Source organism: Moschus berezovskii, chromosome 2 (genome assembly GCF_049115385.1).
Source record: "Moschus berezovskii isolate FMDL1 chromosome 2, NW_MosBer_1.0, whole genome shotgun sequence".
Lineage (NCBI taxonomy): Eukaryota > Metazoa > Chordata > Mammalia > Artiodactyla > Moschidae > Moschus > Moschus berezovskii.
Window position 1 is genome coordinate 23118783 of NC_142461.1, and position 20808 is coordinate 23139590.

Here is a 20808-nt window from a genome sequence, read left to right on the forward strand (position 1 = left end):
GGCATCCTGTCTTATTCTTGATTTGGTGTTTTATGATAGTTTCAGAGACAAAAGAAATGTCTAAGGAAGGTCGTTCTGGTCTTTATCATGTTTAAGAAGGACCTTTCTTGGTCTCCACAGTGTTTATCAAGACTGGTTCCTGTGTTACAAAATTCATATCCAGACTATTGACATAATAGCTTTTTTGCTTGAATTTCGTGCTGTAATAGAATAGGTTCCTGTCCTATGAATACATACTTGTGTTTCTGGCTTAAACTTTCTTGTTAAAGTTGTATTTCTACCTTAATTCTTTGCTACATTAGAATTGCTAATTCTTTCAAATTTTTGCATTTATATTCATGAGTGAAATCTGGCTGTAGTTTTCTTTTATTTCTTTGGTATTAGAGAAATGTTAACTCTTAAAAATAGACATTCTCCATCTTTCTCTGCCTTCTGAAATTTAAAAAAAAAAATAATAATAAGCCAATGAAAGAAACCGAGTATTTGAAACAGACCCAAGTGCATATGGTTACTTGATAAATGGTAAATGTGGCACTTCAAATTCCTGGTGAAGGGTGGACTGTTCTACAACACCACTTGGCTATCCATTTTGGACAAAAGTAGTTAGAACTGTATCTCACAGTACATGTAGAAATTAATTCCAGATGAATTTTTAATATCTTAATTTCAAAAATAGAAGCTGTAAAAACATAGGAAGGCATTTTAAAATGAAAAGTTATGAAAAATGCTTGCATTTAACAGTCTTGAATTTTTATGATGAATGGTGCCATCAATAAAGCCAAAAAAAATGGTTAGTGAATTTATTCTCAACTCACGATGTCTTTTGCCACACTCTCCCACACACATTCCTAATACACAAAATTCTATAAATTAATAAGAAAAAGGTAAATAACTCAAGAAAATATGAGCACAAAGAAAGAGCAGGAAGTTCAAAAAGAGGAGGAATTTTAAGTTGGCTCAGAGGAACATAAAATTGCCAAGCTACACTTGTAATCATAGAAATACAAATAAAACAAAAATGATGTATAACATCTGAACGAAGAAATGCGAGTAGACATACAGGGAGACAAACACTATCACACAGTGCTTCTAGTTCTCACATGTCTGTGGCATTTAGAGATACTCAAATGCATATATATATGCAACATACATATTAGAAAAACAAACACGAGAACGTAAAAGTATAATTACAAGCATGAATACAGTGTGCATGCATGCATGCTCAGTTGCTAAGTCATGTCCGACTCTTTGAAGCACCATGGACTCTAACCCGAAAGATTCCTCTGTCCGTGGGATTTCCCAGTCAAGAATACTGGAGTGGATTGCCATTTCCTTCTCCAGAGGATCTTCTCAACCCAGGGACTGAGCCTGAGTCTCCTGCATTGGCAGGAGGGTTCTTTACCAATGAGCCACCAGGGAAGCCCATGAGTACCAGACCAATTTGTAATATTAGCTGATATAAGTAGAGTTGAATATGTTTTGGCACATCTACATTTTATAATAATAAGTAGCCAATAAAAATTTTACATTTAAGTGCATTAACTGGAATGCCCAATGTATATATTGTGTATTGTTGTGGTTACAAACAAATTTTTGTAATAAAAAATATTTTTAAAAAATACTGCCAAAATTGGAGACAACTTGAGTCTATTTCCTAAAATTGTCTCCAAAAGTTAAAATCCAACTGTATGCTTCCAGTCATTAGGTAGTCACTTTAGAGACTTCATCACCCTAAACTTTTCTGTTGTGACTCTCAGGACAGAGCATCTGTCTTGACAGTGTGAATGAATCTTCTTACCATGTTTTTCCCACCCTTGTGGATCTAAAGTAGAAGAAAGTGGGAAGAAACTTTGTGGATCTAAAGTAGAAGCCTGGGAAGAAACTCTTTTATTCCCTGCTAATTTTTGCAGATCACTAGCCGTGAAAACTCTGTGGAGATCCCCATAGTTGTACTTGTTTTTAAGGATGGAGATAAAGAGAAAACTTATGGCTTGGGATAGAAGACAAACATCACATGATGATAAAGGAATATGAATAGTCAAGCCTGGAGACAGTAGATAAAAAGAAAGGGGTCCCCAAGAGAGCTGGGTTAAGACTGAGAAATAACCCCAGAGAAGTAGGCTGCCAAGAAGTCTTGACCTCAGTAGCTAATAGCTGCTGATCGTTATTGACTAGTTACTTTGGGCCAGATACGCTTCTCAGGCCTTTCCTTGCAATAATTACAAACATACGTTTCATCATTATTATTACTTTCTAATGGTGAGGAAACTTTCATAGAAAAATTAAGGAACATGTCCAGCATTATACCGCTGGGAATAGACGGGTCCAGCATCCCAACCCATGCTGTCCGGCCCCTGGTCTCTTAACCACGATGCTGACTGCCACGTGTGCTTTGCTATAGCTGCCCTCTGGAAAGAATGCTTGCCTCAGTCTTCACCCTAACAACCCCCTGTAGCTTTGTAACCCTGATGCCTGTAGTTATTGGACCATACTTTGCAAAACATTGACTGAATTTTTCCAACCAGAGTAAGCCAGCCCTGAAGTGAATCACATTGCCGGTTTTGTAGGATTTTGCAGAAACTCGTGTTCCCTTTACAGTGGCTGCTGTATTGCACTAAGCAGCCTTTTGGATCCACCCTGTGCTGAGTTGCCCTGTTGCTCCCCACTAGGTGGCACGGATAAATACCTGATTGCTGGGCAACAAACTGGCATGAATCTTATTTAAACACCCCAAGTTCAACACTAATGTTGCATTCTGCCTCTCTACACTCTACTTTTGACAACTCTGAGTCTCTTAGGAAAGGTGGTGGGCATTCTTTCCTTTCTCAAATCTTAAATAACTTTGTGCTTTTAATGGGAGCTTAAATAAAATAAGCGATCTCTTCCTTTACTGTTTTATCTGTTATTAATTCTCTTTTGTGTCTATGAAATGTAAGGTTAAGTATTCCCCCAGACAAGAGTATAGGTGTACTTCACATCCACTAAAGCACTTCAGTGCTTTAAAGTTATGTAAAACTAACACGAGTCAGAGTTCGGCAACATTCTGTATATAGGTTAGATATGTAGGTATGCTGCTGCTGCTGCTGCTAAGTCTCTTCAGTCCTGTCCGACGCTGTGAGACCCCATAGACAGCAGCCCACCAGGCTCCCCTGTCCCTGGGATTCTCCAGGCAAGAACACTGGAGTGGGTTGCCATTTCCTTCTCCAATGCGTGAAATTGAAAAGTGAAAGTGAAGTTGCTCAGTTGTGTCCAACTCTTAGTGACCCCATGGGCTGCAGCCCACCTGGCTCCTCCGTCCATGCGATTTTCCAGGCAAGAGTACTGGAGTTGGGATGCCATTGCCTCTTCCGGATATGTAGGTGTATATATACGTATATATATGTAGAGAGAGAGCATTTTATGTTACAGAACTGCTACCTCATTTTAAAGCCTACAAAGCAGGTTCTGAATGATCAATAACTTGCCCACATTCACACAGAGTGGGAATTAACATCATGCTCTTACCCGCTTTTACCTCTGACCCTTTGAAAAACACCTTTAAATCATGCCCTTAATATCCTGATCCAATGGGGCTATTTTCACTGTACACAAGGGAATATATCCTTCATTTAGACAAAGATTTCATCTTTCTGCCTCAGTTTCTCCATCTTTAAATGAGGATATTAATAATCCCAATGCCATGTTTCTAAAAATAAATATAGCAATGGTATGAAAACACTTGGAACATAACTGGGAAGCAATGTCTTTATCTGATCCTCATAAATAGCCTAAAATCAACATCAATAACCATAAAAATTACAAAAGACTTCCATGATAAAACAAGCACCACTTCCTCCCACTGGAAGGTCAGGGGAGCAATTAAAGGGATCTATAAATAGGAGGCAGACTTCTCAAGCAAAACGTTTTCAGCAAAGTTTTCATTTTAATGTACACAAAACATTAATTAATGCTAAGCTCTTGGTTTGGTCTCTCTTAACAAAGAAGATGAGCAAGTAGAGAATTAAGAATAATAGTCATTCAACAGGGAGCCAGGGTCCAGGGACCACTTCATCTAAATAGCTGGGAAATATAGTAAGTACCAAGGTAGCAAGTTACTCTGCCAGCAAAGCCTTCTGTGATTTCTATAAACCAGCCTGCATCAGGAGTAGACTAACAATGAAGTGAAGCATAGTCACAAATTCAAGAATTCATGAATTCAAGAATCCAAGTCTCACTTTGGTCAAGACATAAAACACTCATAGATTTAAGAGTCATGGAAGGTTTAAAAGAATAGAAGCAAAATATCTATATCTACATCTGTATCTGAATATGTATACACACACATACACAATGATTATGTACTGTCCTCATCCAGAAAGTACTAAGTTACTGAGGCAAGGAAAAGTTCAGATTTTTAAACAGGGTTTCCAGACCAGAAATAATTGAATTTTCCAGGAAAAATAAAAATGATAAAAGAATCCAAGACTGAATAGGGAAAACAAACCAGATTCAGAGAAGACAGAATAAATGTCATTGAAATCGCTAGGCTTCCATAGAAAATGCACAATAAAAACCAGGAAAAAGTTGATTAAGATCAGAACAGACACTAATTTCACATATGCACGGAGTGTTCTGCAGAAAGCCGGAACTGCAGGATGTTCATGGTCACAAACACCCACGAAGTTCTTTAACTAGCTAACATCCACACTCTGCCTTAGAAGAGAATAATGGCATGAAATATTCCCCAAGACTTTTTTGGCCTTGGAGAAATTCTGCTTCCTCCCTGGGTATCTTGTGAAATGTCTGTCAGAAATGCTGATGAAAATCTGATAGAAGAAAATCAACAGGAATTGGGGTCACGGTACAGTTCAAGCCAGAGAGACTATTTTAGTAGCCTAGCTGGATTAAAGATCTGTACTAACATGTGGCAGATAATGGTGGTAACAGCAAAGAACTATTAAGGAGATAGAATTCATAGGAGTTGGTGATGGAAAAGAGAGAACTGTGTTTTGGTGATGGAAAAGAGAGAACTGTGTTGGCGATGACGCCCACATTTCTGGTTTGGGCTATTAGCTTGATAGTTGTGTCAGTAATTTAAATAAGGCACCCAGAAGAAAGTACAGATTGCTCAAGCAGAGATGGATGAAGAAAATAAGATGACATCTCTGGGTGATATGTAAAGCAAGAGATTCAACAAGATATATACATAGGTCTCAATATAGTAGGAAGGGGTGGGCTCTGCCTTTAAAAATTGAAACTTTGAATCTGGAAGAGCTTGCCCAGGAATGCCACGAGGCAGGTCCCTGAGTGACATTCCCACGTAAGAGGCTATGAAAGAGAGCCCAGCACAAGAAGTGGACCAGTGGACCAGGAGGTAGGAAGAAAACAAGGAGAACAAACAAACAAGTTCTTTGATTTCTCAGAATCAAAGAACTGTCAGTAGCGAGATTGAGGCAATGATATAAACACCAATGACGTGTCAAGATTGCGTAATTCATTGGATTTGGTAATTGAAAGTCACCAGTTGTTCTTTAACAGAACAGTTTCATAAACTTTGATCACAACATGATTACCGCTGGGTGAACTCTGAAGAGAAGCAAAGTGTGTTATTTTATCAAAGAAGGTATATGTTTGTCCCTTTACCTAGGAAGTGTCTTGAGAGTAAACCCAGTAAAAATATTGGAACTCTTCAGGTACAACACTGAATCCTGAAGTTAAAAATAGCTCAGTGGACTGTTAAATTATGTACCAAAATATTGAAAATGAAATTTCTTTCTCTTCTTCTTCCCCTTCCACCACCTGAACTCAGATAAGTGGCATTCAATTAATTCACAAGAAAATTACGAATAGTCAGGATAAAAGCTGCATCATGTTGAGAAAAGATTTTAAGCAACATGGGTCCTAGCATTTCAAGAAAATTATGGGGAGAGGATTAGCCTTGATTTTAAATGTATTTCATGCGGTGTCATTTTGTTAACTGAAAGAAATATATCTAAACAAAATGAAATGCATCTTGTTAGGCAATTTTATTTCTTTTATGGTTAAAACAATTTTATATATTTTATCTTTAATTTTGAACTGCATATTGTGTACTTTTGATAAAGAAACCATTCTTTTGACCAAAATGCCTTTGTCCTTTATACAAATAGTTTGAATCTCATATGTAGAATAATATGCAATTAAACTTACCCAGAAATAAGAATAAGTCTTTCAATAATTAATTCCAGGGTTTCTTTGCATGTATAAATAAATTAAGTAAAAAAATGAAAGCTGTTTTCTGAATCTGAAACATTGGGCAGAAAATGAGTGGTTCTAATGCATTCATTAACCTTGTACCATAGCATAGTAAGCATGGTTTTCTTCAGTCTAGAACTAGCTCCTCTGCTGTGACATCAGGGGTACATGCACAGTTTATAGTGCAGGAGAAGACTCCTGTGAGTCCCTTGGACAGCAAGATCAAACCAGTCAGTCCCTTTGCAGGCATACACTTTAACCTCTGAGCCACCAGGGAAGCCCCAATCCTGAAGAAAATCGACACTGAATATTCACTAGAAGGACTGATGCTGAAGCTGAAGCTCCAGTATTTTGGCCACCTGATGCAAAGAGCCGACTCTTTGGAAAAGACCCTGATGCTGGGAAAGACTGAGAACAGGAGGAGAACGGGGTGACAGAAGAGACAATTAAATAGTATCCCCTCCTCAATGGACATGAATTTGAGCAAACTCTGGGACAGGGAAGCCTGGCATGCTGCAGTTCATGGAGTCGCAAAGACGAAGACACGGCTTAGCAACTGAACACATTGGGGAAAACACAACTATTAAAAAACCTCTCCAAATTGCAAATAATTCACAATATTTTCTTAATAAAAGTAGCGCAAATAAAAAGATTTTTGTTTCTGTTTTGAAGAGGCTCTTAATTCATTAGTGAAGGTCTTGCTGGAGGTTAAGGGAATTTTATACTGTATGTACTTTTATAAGTATTTTTATAAGTACAGCCATATTTATTTTGCAACTTCAAGAATCTAATGGAAAATGATATCAAAATCTATTAGCCTATATATAGGCCTAGTTTATATAATGAGTTTTTTCTGTCATGGTCAGAATAAAATGGATCACCCAATTTTTTTTTTTTTTAACACTAAATGTATGATAGTAAAGCTGAGTGATAAAGAATCTGTCCTGCCAGTGCAGGAGATGAGGGTTCAATCCCTAGGTCAGGAAGATCCCCTGGAGAAGGAAATGGCAACCCTCTCCGATATTCTTGCCTGGAAAATCCCATAGACAGAGGAGCCTGGAAGGCTATAATCCATGGTGTTGCAAAGAGTCAGACACGACTGAGTGTACACACATACACACACACACAGAGAGATAAATATACGAATGTTGATTAAGGTAAATTCAAATTAATCTACTCTTTAGTGGCATTAGGATAGAATGTATATGGGAAATGCTATTTGAAAACAATGAAATCAAAATTTTTTGTGTTTTACATTAACCACCCTAAAGAAACGTATTTCCTAGTTGTTCAATTCCCTAGAATAGTAGTCTTGTTTCCAAATATGCAAGTGTTAGTCACTCACTCATGTCCGACTCTTTGTGACCCTGTGGACTGTAGCCCAGCAGGCTCTTCTGTCCATGGAATTCTCCAGGCAAGAAAAGTGGAGTGGGTTCCCATTTCCTTCTCCACCAAGTATGCAAAATGGTTCCAATTCTAAATTGACTTCCTCTAGACTTCTTCACAATAAGAGTCATCCTGTGTTTGGTAGTAAGTGAATAAAGACAGAAATATAAATCAGAGACCCTGGAATATAAAAATTTAAAAAAAGATTTCTCATAAGTTTGAACCTAAAATTTCAGTTGCATTGAATTACAATATAATTTTTGAATTATATGAAAAGAATGATTAAATCATAATTTTTCAAAGGGTTTTTTTGTTTGTTTGTTGTTTCTCAGTACCATCCATTTGATTTGTCCTGACAAAATACTGGGATAGCTAGCTGGAAAAGTGTATTCCCCAGACTAGGAACAGGTATGACTTATGAAAGTCTAATTTTAAAGTTTGTTCAGTTGCCTTAATGTAGCAGAACGGCAACCCACTCCAGTACTCTTGCCTGGAAAATCCCATGGATGAAGGAGCCTGGTAGGCTGCAGTTCATGGGATCGCTAAGAGTCGGACACGACTGAGCGACTTCACTTTCACTTTTCACTTTCATGCATTGGAGAAGGAAATGGCAACCCACTCCAGTGTTCTTGCCTGGAGAATCCCATGGATGGAGGAGCCTGGTGGGCTGCCGTCTATGGGGTCGCACAGAGTCGGACACGACTGAAGTGACTTAGCAGCAGCAGCAGCAGCACATTTTGAAAAGACAAGCCAAATACCTTGATTCACTTTCAGTTTAGAATCAACCAAGACAGCAATTTAGGCTACCCTATAATTCAAACAAAATAGTTAAAAATTATTTTCACTTACGGTTGGCCTTTGCTATGACATTCTGTTTTGCACTATACAGATGTATTTATATACATAGCAACATTCAGTTCAGTTCATTTCAGTCGCTCAGTCGTGTCTGACTCTTTGCCACCCCATGAACCGCAGCACGCCAGGCCTCCCTGTCCATTACCAACTCCCGGAGTTCACTCAAACTCATGTCCACAGAGTCGGTGATGCCATCCAGCCATCTCATTCTCTGTCGTCCCCTTCTCCTTCCTCCCCCAACCTTTCCTAGCATCAGAGTCTTTTCCAGTGAGTCAACTCGTCGCATGAGGTGGCCAAAGTATTGGAGTTTCAGCTTTAGCATCAGTCCTTCCAATGAACACCCAGGACTGATCTCCTTTAGGATGGACTGGTTGGATCTCCTTACAGTCCAAGGGACTCTCAAGAGTCTTCTCCAGCACCACAGTTCAAAAGCATCAATTCTTCAGCGATCAGCCTTCTTCACAGTCCAACTCTCACATCCATACATGACCACTGGAAAGACCATAGCCTTGACTAGACAGACCTTTGTTGGCAAAGTAATGTCTCTGCTTCTTAATATGCTATCTAGGTTGGTCATAACTTTCCTTCCAAGGAGTAAGCATCTTTTAATTTCCTGGCTGCAATCAGCATCCACAGTGATTTTGGAGCCCCCCAAAATAAAGTCTGACACTGTTTCCACTGTTTCCCCATCTATTTCCCATGAAGTGATGGGACCAGATGCCATGATCCTTGTTTTCTGAATGTTGAGCTTCAAGCCAACCTTTTCACTCTCTTCTTTCACTTACATCAATAGCAACATTATCTAATATCAAATAATATTTTTAAAAAACCAGACTCAAAAAACTATTAAATAAGATTCTATCATGACTCCTGAAAATGAGTCAGAAATACAGTCACATTTATTTTCTCCAAACTCATTTCCATTTCTCTCTCTAGAGTGTAGTATAAGTTTTAAAAGATCATTAGCAGTTCACCTTATTTTTATAGTGCAGAAATAAATGATTTAATTTTAAAGGAATATATAATGTGATCCAGTTAAATTTTAAAAAATGCCTTCTTCTTTTTTCTAAAATACTGATGTATTTATTGGGTGACCAATATCCTGATTTGCAAGAAGTTTCATGTTCTATCTGTTGGCTTGGCCATTACTTTTCATTTTGAAATGCCTCAATGTGAACAATAAATTATCCAGCCACTCTTTCAATACATAATTCACCTGAATTCACTTAACTTCATGATGCTGCATTTTTTTAACATTTACAAAATAGTCATAATTATTTCTAAACGTTATAAAGAATGGCATTAATATGAAAATTACCACCATCATTTTACACATACAGATTCATCCCAGTGGTAAGTAAGGGCCAAAGAGAACACATTTTGTGGTCGCATAAACCTTCCTGGCAAGGCACTAGTCATGTAATTAAGTAAGCCTCTATAGCTAGGAAGAAAAATAATTTTGAATCTAAAAAGCCATCTATTGTCTGCTTATTTCTCTGTAGTCAGAATCTAATAATCAGCCTTTTTAAGAGCTGGACAGATTACACTGCCAAACTCAAATTGCTATTTGAGGTAGGTAACCTGATTTGAATTGATTCTGATGATTTTCTAAATTCAGTTCAGTTCAGTCACTCAGTCATGTCTGACTCTTTGAGACTCCATGGACTGTAGCACGACAGGCTTCCCTGTCCATCACCAGTTCCCAGAGCTTACTCAAACTCATGTCCATCGAATTGGTGATGCCATCCAGCCATCTCATCCTCTACCATCCCCTTCTCCTCCAGCCTTCAATCTTTCCCAGCATCAGGGTCCTTTCCAATGAGTCAGTTCATTGCATCAGGTGGCCAAAGTATCGGATTTTCAGCTTCAGCATCAGTCCTTCTAATGAATACCCAAGACTGATCCCCTCTAAGATGGACTGGTTGGATCTCCTTGCAGTCCAAGGGACTCTCAAGAGTCTTCTCCAGCACCAGAGTTCAAAAGCATCAATTCTTCGGCGCTCAGCTTTCTTTGTAGTCCAACTCTCATATCCATACATGACCACGGGAAAAACCATAGCCTTGACTAGACGGACCTTTGTTGGAAAAATAATGTCTCTGCTTTTTAATATGTTGTCTAGGTTGGTCATAACTTTTCTTCCAAGGAGTAAGCGTCTTTTAATTTCATGGCTGCAGTCACCATCTGCAGTGATTTTGGAGGCCAAAAATTAAAGTCTCTCACTGTTTCCATTATTTCCCCATCTATTTGCCAAGAAGTGATGGGACTGGATGCCATGATCTTAGTTTTTTGAACATTGAGTTTTAAGCCAACTTTTTCACCCTCCTCTTTCACCTTCATCAAGAGGCTGTGTTTAGTTTTTCTTCACTTTCTGCCATAAGGGTGGTGTCATATGCATATCTGAGTTTATTGATATTTCTCCCACTAGTCTTGATTCCAGCTTGTGCTTCATCTAGCCTGGCATTTCGCATGATGTACTCTGCATATAAGTTAAATAAGCAGGGTGACAATATTCAGCCTTGACGTACTCCTTTCCCGTTTTGGAACCAGTCTGTTGTTCCATGTGCAGTTCTAACTCTTGCTTCTTGACTTGCATACAGTTTTCTCAGGAGGCTGGTCGGGTAGTCTGGTATTCCCATCTCTTTCAGAATTTTCCATAGTTTGTTGTAATCCACACAGTCAAAGGCTTTGGCATAGTCATTAAACAGAAGTATATGTTTTTCTGGAACTCCCATGCTTTTTCAATGATCCAGCGGATGTTGGCAACAGATGATTTTCTAAAAAGGGAATGAAAAGGGAGAAAAATGAAATGTTTTGTTTATAGTGTTTTAGGATACCCTTTACAGTTGTCCAATCTTTTCTAAAGTATTTAGATATTTAGAACTTTTAAGGTGTCCTATTTAGTTATTTATAAAGGAAAAAAGAACATGGAAGATTCATTCATTAAAATCATGCATTGAATGTCTCCTGTCAGTAAAGGCCCCATGCTGGAGTTGGTGTGCTCCCTGCTCTTATGAAAGGCCATGCCTACTTGAATAACACTGGAGCATCATCTCAGTTACTAGAATTCCCTGCATGAAGCTGGGACCCTAATGCTTTCAGTTCCTAGGCAGACAACATGTAAAGGACATAGTCATATTGTCACTCCAGTGGACTGATGGATTTCAAGGCACCCTCTAGAGATTCTGATTCAGTGAATCCCTTGTAGAGCCCAGGAAGCTGCATTTTAATTAGTAAGCCCCAGGGACACAACACAGTTTAGGAAACACTATCCTAATGGTTTAAAAGCCTTTGGCCAAGTAGACCTGACTCAAATTTTTGTGTGTCTAAAAAAATAACAGGCAGAGATGGCAAGATAAAGCCTGAACAAGCAAATGTAATAAATGAATAAAATGTGAACCAGGGCATTGGAAAAATCAACCAGTTCAACAAACTTTTGTTGGACATCCAGCCTTCATCTTTGAAGCTGACTGTGGCAGCCCCCCATTTTCAAGGGGAAAAGAAGTGGGTATTTTGAAACCAGTATTGTGGGCTAGGTATTAATAATTTTTAAGGAGAAAATGGGACCATTTCCTCATTGTAACAAGCAAGAGTTATAGTCTGTGGCTTTGAATTTCAACAGGTCATTTCAGCTTCATTTTTGGACAAAGAGGAGCTGTTGTCATAATAGTTCTTAATGATCTTCTTAGAGTGAGTATGTGGGCTAGAACAAAGAATAGAGAATAATTTTCTATGCGTAACATTTCTAAAATGCCTAACTATGTAGGAGAAACATTTATATGTTTATAAAATCCACTGGCTTCCTCAGAATCGGAGAAATCACTGATTTAAAAAGATTCCTGACGGTCATCTAATTCAACCTAAATCTTCATCTACCCACTACCAGATATAAGAAACCTAACAAATAAATTCAGGAGTTTGATAAAAAACAGAACACTGTGATTATCGGAGTTTAGATAGCTCTCTAAAACTATACTTGCATAAGTCAAGAAAAACAAGTTGTTATTCTCTACTTCTGTGAATGTGATTTATAGACTGAGCCAAACTTGCTGACAAAACTGATTTTTTAATTAAATATTTATTAATTATTTACCCTCAGGTATTTTATAGGAATTGAACCTAAAGAAGGTCGTATTATTTAGACAGATAAAAAAATTAGAGATACTAAATGACTTAATTGAGATCTCCCAATTAATACCAAAATTCAAAACCAGGTCTGTCTGACTTCAAGACAGAGACAGAAACACCATAGGAAACATTTGGCTTGATAGTCCAGATGTGATTTGAAAAAAAGAAGTCTGCAGTTATCAAACAACTCATAAATGACTTCAATAGACTTCTTAAGTCAGACAAATCCACTTTGAAATCCTGCTTCTGTCATGTGTGGGATCTTGGGCAGAAGTCTGAGCCTCTCCTTGCTTCTGTGGTCTATAAAATGGGAATAACAAAATCTCATGTAGTGCTTCTTAAGATTGTATGTAAAGCACCTAGTAGTACAGTATCTGACAAACACTTGCCACTGCAAAACCAAAGAAGAGGTTTTTACCAGGCTATACCAATATAAGAAAGTCAGTCAGTTAGTCAATTCAGTTGCTCAGTCGTGTCCCCATGGACTTGCAGCACACCAGGCCTCCTTGTCCATCACCACCTCCCGGACGTGAACTGAAACTTATTTCCACTGAATCAGTGATGCCATCCAACCATCTCATCCTAGGTCATCCCCTTCTCCTCTCGCCTTCAATCTTTCCCAGCATCAGGGTCTTTCCTAATGAATCAACTCTTCACCTCAGGTGGCCAAAGTATTAGAGCTTCAGCTTCAGCATCAGTCCTTCCAATGAATATACAGGACTGATTTTCTTTAAGATGGACTGGTTTGATTTCCTTGAAGTCCAAGGGACTCTCAAGAGTCTTCTCCAACACCATAGTTCAAAAGCATCAGTTCTTCAGCGCTCAGCCTTCTTTATGGTCCAACTGTCACATCCATACATGACTACTGGAAAAACCATAGCTTTGACTAGTCAGAACTTTGTCAGCAAAGTAATTACTGTGTCTGTTTTTTAATATGCTGTCTAGGTTGGTCATAACTTTTCTTTCAAGGAGTAAGCGTCTTTTAATTTCAAGGCTGCAGTCACCATCTGCAGTGATTTTGGAGCCCAAAAAATTAGTCACTGTTTCCATTGTTTCCCCATCTATTCGCCATGAAGTGATGGGACTGGATGCCATGATCTTACTTTTTCAATGATGAGTTTGAAACCAGCTTTTTCACTCTCTTTTTTCACTTTTATCAAGAGGCTCTTTAGTTCTTCTTCACTTTCTGCCATAAGGGTGGTGTCATCTGCATATCTGAGGCTGTCAATATTTCTCCCGGCAGTCTTGATTCCAGCTTGTGCTTCATCCAGCCAGGCATTTCACATGATGTATTCTGCATATAAGTTAAATAATCATTGTGACAATATACAGCCTTGACATCCTCCTTTCCCAATTTGGAACCAGTCTGTTGTTCCATGACTGGTTCTAACGTTGCTTCTTGATCTGCATACAGATTTCTCAGAAGACAGGTAAAGTGGTCTGATATCCCCATCTCTTAAAGAAGTTTCCAGTTTGTTGTGATCCACACAGTCAAAGGCTGTACCGTAGTCAGTGTAGCAGAAGATAGATATTATAAGACAGAAATTTCTAATCCAGTCTAATGCCCTGAATATTCAGTTGCTAAATCAGAGATCATAATAAATAAAATGAGTTACAAAAATCTTGTTGGAAGTCAATACTAGTTCCAGCCCAAGAATGAAGCCCTGTAGTTCTTGGTTCAGTTCTATACCCTCATACATTCTTATAAAAAGTATATATTAGTTTGACAAGTTTTTTTAATCAAGAATCTTTAAAATACTTTGAATACTCTATCTTAAGTAAATAATCCAAAATGGATCAGACTTGGGGGAGAATGAAAGGAATAAATGTGTGAAGAAATACTCTGAAGCATTTTTTTCTACAATGGCACAAAATTTGAAATAGCCTTAAGAATGACTCACTCTGTCCTTTTATAGTGTTTGAGTTAGTTTCTTAGTCCTGTCTGACTCTTTGTGACCCCATGGACTGTAGCCCGCCAGGCTTCTCTGTCCATGGAATTCTCCAAGCAAGAATACTGGAGTAAGTAGCCATTCCTTTCTCCAGGGGATCTTCCTGACCCAGGGGTCAAATCCAGGTCTCCTGCATTGCATCTGATTCTTTATCATCTGAGCCACCAGGGAAGCCCTTCTATAAGTCTTGCTCAAATGTCACCTTCTTTGTAAGACTCACCCAAATGATTCTATTTAAATTGTCCTCCTTCTCCCAACTCTACTGTCCTCCTTCATCTGCTTTCTTTTTCACACTACACTTGCCTTTCCTGATATGTTAGCACAATTTAATTATTTTTGTGTCTATTGACCAGCTTGTCATAAGGGCTTATATTTTAAGAGGTCATGAATTTTTGTCCTTTTCACTGATGTATTTGCATCACCAAGGAAAATCCCTAGGTACAGAGTATGGCTTCAAAAATGTTTATTAACCATATTAATGAACTAAGAGACCAGGTTGGTAAATTAGGGTATGAGACTTTATTCTGCTTATTTAAAGTGTCATAAAATTTGAAAAGCAAAAGTAGAAAATCTTTAGAATATACCATTAAGGGAAGGATTGAAGGCAGGAGAAGAAGGAGACGACAGAGGATGAGATGCTTGGATGTCATCACCGACTCAATGGACAGGAGTTTGAGCAAGCTCCAGGAGTTGGTGATGGACAGGGAAGCCTGTCATGCTGCAGTCCATGGGATCACAGAGTCGGACACGACTGAGTGACTGGACTGAACTGATACCATTCAGTGAATAAAAATAGTATTTCAATTCAAATATTCAAGGACAATTAGGTAAAACTATGCACCAGAAACCAATGCAAAGAAATAGAGGAAAACAACAGAATAGTAAAAACAAGAGATATCTTCAAGAAAATTAGAGATTCCAAGGGAACATTTCATGCAAAGATGGGCTCGATAAAGGACAGAAATGGTAGGGACCTAACAGAAGCAGAAGATATTAAGAAGAGGTGGCAAGAATACACAGAAGAACTGTACAAAAAAGATCTTCACGACCAAGATAATCACAATGGCGTGATCACTCACCTGGAGTCAGACATCTTGGAATGTGAAGTCAAGTGGGCCTTAGAGAGCATCACTATGAACAAACCTAATGGAGGTGATGGAATTCCAATTGAGCTATTTCAAATCCTGAAAGATGATGCTGTGAAAGTGCTGCACTCAATATGCCAGCAAATGTGGAAAACTCAGCAGTGGCCACAGGACTGGAAAAGGTCAGTCTTCATTCCAATCCCAAAGAAAGGCAATGCCAAAGAATACTCAAACTACTGCACAATTGCACTCATCTCACACGCTCGTAAAGTCATGCTCAAAATTCTCCAAGCCAGGCTTCAGCAATATGTGAACTGTGAACTTCCAGATGTTCAAGCAGGTTTTAGAAAAGGCAGAGGCACCAGAGATCAAATTGCCAACATCCGCTGGATCATGGAGAAAGCAAGAGAATTCCAGAAAAACATCTATTTCTGTTTCATTGACTATGCCAAAGCCTTTGACTGTGTGGATCACAATAAACTGTGGAACATTCTGAAAGAGATGGGAATCCCAGACCACCTGACCTGCCTCTTGAGAAACCTGTATGCAGGTCAGGAAGCAACAGTTAGAACTGTACATGGAACAACAGACTGGTTCCAAATAGGAAAAGGAGTATGTCAGGTTGTATATTGTCACCCTGTTTATTTAACTTATATGCAGAGTACATCATGAGGAACACGGAGTTGGAAGAAGCACAAACTGGAATCAGATTGCCAGGAGAACAGACTTAAATTGAAGAAAGTAGGGAAAACCACTAGACCATTCAGATATGACCTCAATCAAATCCCTTATGATTATGCAGTGGAAGTGAGAAATAGATTTAAGGGACTAGATCTGATTGATAGAGTGCCTGATGAACTCTGGACGGAGGTTCGTGACATTGTACAGGACACAGGGACCAAGACCATCCCCATGGAAAAGAAATGCAAAAGAGCGAAATGGCTGTCTGAGGAGGCCTTACAAATAGCTGTAAAAAGAAGAGAGGCGAAAAGCAAAGGAGAAAAGGAAAGATATAAGCATCTGAATGCAGAGTTCCAAAGAATAGCAAGGAGAGATAAGAAAGCCTTCCTCAGTGATCAATGCAAAGAAATAGAGGAAAACAACAGAATAGGAAAAACAAGAGACCTCTTCAAGAAAATTAGAGATTCCAAGGGAACTTTTCATGCAAAGATGGGCTCGATAAAGGACAGAAATGGTATGGACCTAACAGAAGCAGAAGATATTAAGAAGAGGTGGCAGGAATACACAGAAGAACTGTACAAAAAAGATCTTCACGACCAAGATAGTCACGATAATGTGATCACTGACCTAGAGCCAGACATCTTGGAATGTGAAGTCAAGTGGGCCTTAGAAAGCATCACTACGAACAAAGCTAGTGGAGGTGATGGAATTCCAGTTGAGGTAATTCAAGTCTTGAAAGATGATGCTGTGAAAGTGCTGCACTCAATATGCCAGCAGATTTGGAAAACTCAGCAGTGGCCACAGGACTGGAAAAGGTCAGTCTTCATTCCAATCCCAAAGAAAGGCAATGCCAAAGAATGCTCAAACTACCGCACAATTGCACTCATCTCACACGCTAGTAAAGTCATGCTCAAAATTCTCCAAGCCAGGCTTCAGCAGTATGTAAACCGTGAACTCCCAGATGTTCAAGCAGGTTTTAGAAAAGGCAGAGGCACCAGAGATCAAATTGCCAACATCCGCTGGATCATGGAGAAAGCAAGAGAGTTTCAGAAAAACATCTATTTCTGCTTCATTGACTATGCCAAAGCCTTTGACTGTGTGGATCACAATAAACTGTGGAACATTCTGAAAGAGATGGGAATCCCAGACCACCTGACCTGCCTCTTGAGAAACCTGTATGCAGGTCAGGAAGCAACAGTTAGAACCAGTCATGGAACTACAGACTGGTTCCAAATAGGAAAAGGTGTACGTCAAGGTTGTATATTGTCACCTTGCTTATTTAACTTATATGCAGAGTACATCATGAGGAACGCTGGGCTGGAAGAAGCACAAGCTGGAATCAAGATTGCTGGGAGAAATATCAATAACCTCAGATATGCAGATGACACTACCCTTATGGCAGAAAGTGAAGAGGAACTCAAAAGCCTCTTGATGAAAGTGAAAGAGGAGAGTGAAAAGGTTGGCTTGAAGCTCAACATTCAGAAAACAAAGATCATGGCATCTGGTCCCATCACTTCATGGGAAATAGATGGAAAAACAGTGGAAACAGTGTCAGACTTTATTTTTTTGGGCTCCAAAATCACTGCAGATGCTGATTGCAGCCATGAAATTAAAAGACGCTTGCTCCTTGGAAGGAAAGTTATGACCAACCTTGATAGTATATTAAAAAGCAGAGACATTACCTTGCCAACCAAGGTCCGTCTAGTCAAGGCAATGGTTTTTCCCGTGGTCATGTATGGATGTGAGAGTTGGACTGTGAAGAAAGCTGATCGCCGAAGGATCGATGCTTTTGAACTGTGGTGTTGGAGAAGACTCTTGAGAGTCCCTTATACTGCAAGGAGATCCAACCAGTCCATTCTAAAGGAGATCAATCCTGGATGTTCATTGGAGGGACTGATGCTAAAGCTGAAACTCCAATACTTTGGCCACCTCATGAGACGAGCTGACTCACTGGAAAAGACTCTGATGCTGGGAAAGGTTGGGGGCGGGAGGAGAAGGGGACGACGGAGAATGAGATGGCTGGATGGCATCACCGACTCTGTGGACATGAGTTTGAGTGTACTCCGGGAGTTGGTGATGGACAGGGAGGCCTGGCGTGCTGTGATTCATGGGGTCGCGGAGAGTCGGACACGACTGAGCGACTGAACTGAACTGAACTGATGCAGATGACACCACCCTTATGGCAGAAAGTGAAGAGGAACTCAAAGGCCTCTTGATGAAAGTGAAAGAAGAGAGTGAAAAGGTTGGCTTGAAGCTCAACATTCAGAAAACGAAGATCATGGCATCTGGTCCCATCACTTCATGGGAAATATATAGACAAACAGTGGAAACAGAGTCAGACTTTATTTTTTGGGCTCCAAAATCACTGCGGATGCTGATTGCAGCCATGAAATTAAGACGCTTACTCCTTGGAAGGGAAGTTATGACCAACCTTGATAGTATATTAAAAAGCAGAGACATTACTTTGCCAACAAAGGTCCGTCTAGTCAAGGCTATGGTTTTTCTAGTGGTCATGTATGGATGTGAGAGTTGGACTGTGAAGAAAGCTGATCGCCAAAGAATTGATGCTTTTGAACTGTGGTGTTAGAGAAGACTCTTGAGAGTCCCTTGGACTGCAAGGAGATCCAACCAGTCCATTCTAAAGGAGATCAATCCTGGGTGTTCATTGGAATGACTGATGTTGAAGCTGAAACTCCAATACTTTGGCCACTTCATGCGACAAGTTAACTCACTGGAAAAGACTGTGATGCTGGGAGGGATTGGGGGCGGTAGGAGACGGGGTCGACGGAGAATGAGATGGCTGAATGGCATCATCGACTCGATGGACATGAGTTTGAGTGAACTCCGGGAGTTGGTGATGGACAGGGAGGCCTGGCGTGCTGTGATTCATGGGGTCGCAAAGAGTCGGACACAACTGAGCAACTGAACTGAACTGAGCTGAACTGATGCACCAGAAAAAAAAAAAAAGATTGAAAGGAACTGCCAAAAAGGGATGAGTTTTACGTTTTTGTTTTCATATTTGTACCATTTGAGAACTACAGCAAAGTGTTGAGAAAGGGAAGTAAGAAAATGAGAGAGGATGGGAAAGAACCATAATCATGAATGTTTTGCCTCCTTGGGTTGGGATGCTGTGGGTCTTTTGCTCCTTGCCTGAATCCCTGGCATTTTTATCCAGAATGAAGATGGAACTTTCTAGCCAAGGAACATATCAGGGCTCAGATTTCCTCTTATTTCCAGAAACATGCGGTTTGCACAGTTGGCTCAGAAATTGGCAAGTTAAAAATTTGAGTATTAGCTGAACATTCAGTTCTAATCACATTGCTCGTCTCCATGCAGAGTCAGTACACGTCCGCTGGATTCCCTGGGGCTGTTGTCCGCGTCCCTTTGTCTCGTGCCTGTTGTGTTTTTGTCTCTTCTTTTCTCCCGTCCCGCGGCCGCCCCTCTCCCGCTCCTGTCTGTTCTTGCCTCACACGTTGTTTGCCCTCAGCCCCCATTTGTGTGTGGGTGTTTCCCTGAGCAAATAAAGCTATGGTATTGAGAAAGTTCGAGGCCAGGGAAATCTAGAGCAGCCGAGGACTCCTAGTCCTTCTGCCTGCCTTCCCTGTTCATCTTGAACCAGGTGCCCCGCCCGGTGCTCTCTGCCTGCCATTCTGTACCCATCTCTAGGCCATTCCCTCCCACTGTCTGCTCCTGCTAAGACAGGGCCAGTGCTTTCTTTGCTGTAGTGCTTCTACGTCCTGAATAATGATTCGCACAGAGATCTCCTTGCCTATCCCCTTCTTGGTTACAAAGATAATCAGAGGTCTTATCTCTCATATTGCAGTAAGTTTATTACTCCTCATTTTTTCCAACTAATGCTAGAGGACAGGTATCCTTATAGTTGTGCTGTTGCTGTTTAATTCCCAGATTCATGTAATTTTAGAATTGAAAGGAATCTTAAAAACCAGCTAGTGGAATCCCCATTACCAGTCCACAGTCAGGGCTGTGCCAGGTGCATAGATGGTGTTTGGGGAATATTTGCCATCAGTGAGTACTGTAAATTCAGCCATTATGAACCACTGTAAGTTGATTCTTTTGCACTATTAACTTGGTGTTTTAAACGGTTTTTGGTCATCCTTTATTCACATATATTTATAAAAAAATCAATGAATGATCAGAGAGAAGGCTGGGCTCAGAAGGCAATGAGGTAGGCAAAAGGGTTGTTATAAAGAGGAAAAGGATAGGTTTGCTGATGCAAGAACAAGAAGAAATAGGCTAAAATTATGATGAAAGGATGACATATAACCAATAACATCTTTCATTACGAAGAACTGTTAAATAAAGGAAGGATTGCCAAGAAAAGCTGAAAAAACGACAATACTTGAGGTTAGTGACATACCGGTTATGATTCAGCAGATGATTAAATTAGGCTTTCCTTGATGGAGAAAAGTAGAATAAGTATGTTAAATGGTTCCTCCTCTAAGAGTCTGGGAAGGTTTAGATTTCCCTTTCACTGAAAAATGAAATGATCATAA

General features: G+C 39.6%; 1 protein-coding gene across 5 annotated transcripts in view; it reads left to right on the top strand.

Moving 5' to 3' along the window:
- The window catches only part of DOCK10 (dedicator of cytokinesis 10), a 321880-nt gene that overhangs the window by 153848 nt on the left and 147224 nt on the right, over window positions 1–20808 (top strand). The window lies entirely within an intron of this gene.